Source organism: Terrapene carolina, unplaced genomic scaffold (genome assembly GCF_002925995.2).
Source record: "Terrapene carolina triunguis isolate 2854851 unplaced genomic scaffold, T_m_triunguis-2.0 Scaffold193, whole genome shotgun sequence".
Lineage (NCBI taxonomy): Eukaryota > Metazoa > Chordata > Testudines > Emydidae > Terrapene > Terrapene triunguis.
In genome coordinates, this window is record NW_020664544.1 from 3334448 (window position 1) to 3338402 (window position 3955).

A 3955-nucleotide genomic window follows, 5' to 3' on the forward strand; every position below is an offset into this window, starting at 1 on the left:
CCTTGGGAGTGGCTAGGCAGTCTCACTCCTTGTAGCATGCCAAGACCATTGTGTGCCTCCTGGGAAAGCACTTCTCGCTGTCCTGTTGCTGCAGGGTCATTCTGATTTCACTTTTCTCTTTGCCTCTTTTGTTGGGTCTCAGCCTGGGCTGCTCTGGGACAGAGCCGAGTAAATGGAGATGTCAAGAAAAAGGACGAGAGCAAAAAATAAAAGGGCTGATTGAGGCGTACACATTGGAAAATCTCTCCTAGGATAAGGCAGGCTTGCAAACTGCTCTAAGAACCACTCCATAGCAGGGAAACTCCCTCCAGATCCAGGGAACTGGGAGGTGGGCATTAGCCGCTACCCAGGGGTTCTGGGATTTAGGGACAAATCTCCAAAAGGGTGCAACTCTCCCGGCGCCTAAACGAGCAGCTGGGTTTTCAAGAGGGCTTTCAACAGGAGTGGTTGGGTGCTGTGCAGTTTGAATATCCGACCGCATCTTTCTGTGCCAAACTAGAGGATCACCTGCCTTAAAAATCTGCCCTGATTGTGGGGGTAGAACCCTCCTGGAAATTCTGGCCTCCTGCTCGGGTTTATAAGGGTGCTGACCTCAGAGTGCCCAGCCGCAGTGATCTGTACCTGAGTCTGTGGACAGCCTGAAACAATAGCGTGAACTGTCCTCAACCGTGTCCTTTAACTCTGAAAACTAATGATCATTAATGATTACTTCATGTGAACATTGTTAACCATTTTGCTGCTGATCTAGGTATGTGAGAAAGGAGAGAGACGGTGAGACTATGCAGAGCTGGAAGTAAAGTGACTGGAGTTTGGTTTATGAGCGAAAGAACATAACAACGGCCATACTGGGTCAGACCAATGGTCCATCTAACACAGTATCCTGTCTCTGACAGTGGCCAGTTTCAGATGCTTCAGAGGGAATGAACAGAACAGGGCAATTTTGAGTGAGCTATCCCTGTTGTCCAGTCCCAGCTTCTAGCAGTCAGAGGTTTAGGGGCACCTGGAGCATGGGGTTGTGTCCCTGACCATCTTGGCTAATAGCCATTAATGGACCTGTCCTCCATGAACTTAGCTATGGGCAGAATTTGGTTTGAGGGTGGAACTTGGGCGAGCATCACTGCAGGAGATGTTGTCAATTCAACCCCTGATTGATAGAGCTGAGCCTCAACCAAACCCCTGCATCTGAACACCTCACAACGTTAGGAAAGTTTAGATTGGATCAGAATTTAGTAGCTTAGGCCTATCACTGCCTATTGGGAGAGGAATCAGACTGCTACAGCCATTCTGACTGACTGGGACACATGGGAAGACCATGCATTGGAAGACCAAGGAGGTCAGTTTGGAGGTCAGACCACTAGACCATCAGAATAGCCTGAACATCTATGAAAAGATGCCCTCCAATCTTCTCTGGGAGGGAATCCTTGCCTCATACAGAAGGCGGAAGATTCCCTCAAAATGCCACACTATCCATCAGGGAACCACAGCACTAGAGGAAGGGACTAACTGGTCACTATCATAAGTAAAGAGAAGTTGGTCTAGTGATATGGGTCTGGGAAAGAGGACACCTAGGTTCAGTTCCTAGATCTGCCACTAACTCAGCTGTGTAACCTCGGGCAGGTTACTTCTCTCACTATGTCTCACTTTCCCCTGCTCTAAAATAGCTTAATAACACTTAAATAAGGGAGGTTGCAAGACTTATTGCTCTGAAAGCTTGAGGCCCTTGGATTAAAGGCCCTGGAGAAGGAGAAAGTATCTTGTTAAGAAGAAACTAGTTTTCTTTGTAGTTTTCTGGATTCTAAACAGAGGTCAATATCTTGAGTACAAGAGAGTATTTCTAGTCAATATCTTAAACCAACAGTGCAGGGTGGGGAGTCTGCTTGTTAATATCCTAAGTGGAGATGCCAGAGTGGGGCAGTTGGATTGTGTCCAAGAGTATATGTATCTGTATCTCTGGATAGCATGTGTGATCTGAATCTGAGCAGGTATTGGCACTTCTGGCAGGATCCCACTGCTAGGAAGTTGGTGCTTGATTCCTGTTCCCAGCCTCAGAAGACTAATAGGCAGAACTTCCTATAGTTGGCAGTCCTCCATTCATTTCCTCGCGTGGCTGGAAGTCCTCATCAGGGCTATAATGGGCTGCCACAGTTCTGTCTCAGAGGAGAGGGTGGTTTGGGGGAGGAGTCGGCCTGAGAGATTAGACCCTGGGGAAGAAAATCTTGGAAGCAGGAAGGGCTCTTAGAGAATGAACTCCATTCACGCTTCTGCTGAGCCTTCCACGCAGCCAAAAAAAAAAAAAAAAATCCATCTGTTGTTGTTATTGTTTTTCTTCCTTTCCTGCAGCCGTTTGAAAATGGGAGGGAAAAAGAAGGCAGGAAAACGAGTTTATTGCTCGTGTTCCCTGTAATCTGCACCTGATAATAGCCAGGCACCACTTTACAATCCGTGCAATTGTGTTGCAGTTGGGATGTGTGTGAAAGAGTGGGCAGGGACAGACAGAGACAGGTCCAAGGGTTGAGAGAGTGCAGGCAAGAGAGAAAAAAGAAGAGGGTCCCAGGGGGCCTTGTCACATTACAAGGATGGTTACAACATATTTGCATCTTGGAGTGTAGATAGAGCCAAGCCGTCTGAAAGCTGTACCCTGATTCAGGGACAGAATTTACCAACAGTGTGATCTCATCTACTCTGCAAGATAGAACTAAGTTAGGTGAGCACTGCCCTGGAACTATTGGGCAGTGAGAGAGCGGCCTTGTTTTGAAGGGATCTTGGGGGATAGGGTGGAGGAACTGGAGTTCCTTTTGGCCTGGATATTTCCAAATCAAACCCTCTGCCAATTTGGCATTAAGGCATTACCTTGTGTGGGCCTTGTTTACACACACATTTGCACGTGTTTAACTGAGGTCTTGTCTGTATGAGAAAGTTGCTGCTGTTTTAACCGAAGGTGTGATTTTAAACTGATTTAACTAAACTGGTGCAAAAGGCCACGTGGGTGCGCTGGCTTTGATTTAAACCAGGTTTTGGTTTGGCCGATGTTGATTAGGAATCAGTTTAAGATACATGAAAATAAACTACTCTTTAAACCAAAATGTGTCCACACCGGGTTTGCACTTGTCTAAGTAAATCAGTTTAAAAACCTATTTAAGTTAAATCAGTGTAATATGTGTGTGTAGACAAGGCCTTGGTTTGGGGCGATTTGTTTCCTCATCCTACCTTCATTCCCTACTTTTGTCCCCTGCTCTAGCATTAGACAATAGCATTTTCACTCTCTGATGTGCTGGGCCTGTCCGTCTTGGAGGGGGAAATGGGCAGGACCAGAATAGGACTCTGCACCTGTATTGAACACAGACCCGCCTGTGTGTTTGTGATCATGTTGCCATCTAGCAGTTGCAGCCAAGAGGATACAAGCCCTGTTACTGCAAACAGAATGTCTCCCAGGTTGCAGCTGCTGACTGTTATGGTATTAGGGCTTTAGGAAGACACCAGAGGGAATGGCTTAGAAATTGCAAACCAGAAGCAGTCCACTGAAATCTAGGGGCCTTGCTCTTGTGTGTGCTGAGATAGTCAAGCTCTGACAGGACTGGGGTCTAGTGGTTAGAGCAGGGGAGTTTGGAAAGCAGGATTATGGCAACCAATATCCAATCCCAGGATTCCTGACTCCCCTCTAACCAGTAGACCACGTTCCCTTCAGAGCTCAACTACCTCAGTGGAAACCTGGGGATTGGATATTCGTTCTCATAAGCCTCTCAACCTGGAGAGATAGACACCATTTCCCATTATCCTCTCTTCTCTGGGTGTGTCTGGGATGCTTTCCCATGAACCTCAGTGTCTGTGTACCTGACCCTCTCTGCTGGGGGGGGGCGGGGGGAATAGACACTTTCCCATGAGCCTCTCTGCCCTGTTGGGCTGTCAGGCACTATTTCCCATGATCCTCTCTGCCCTGGGAGTAGACACTATTTCC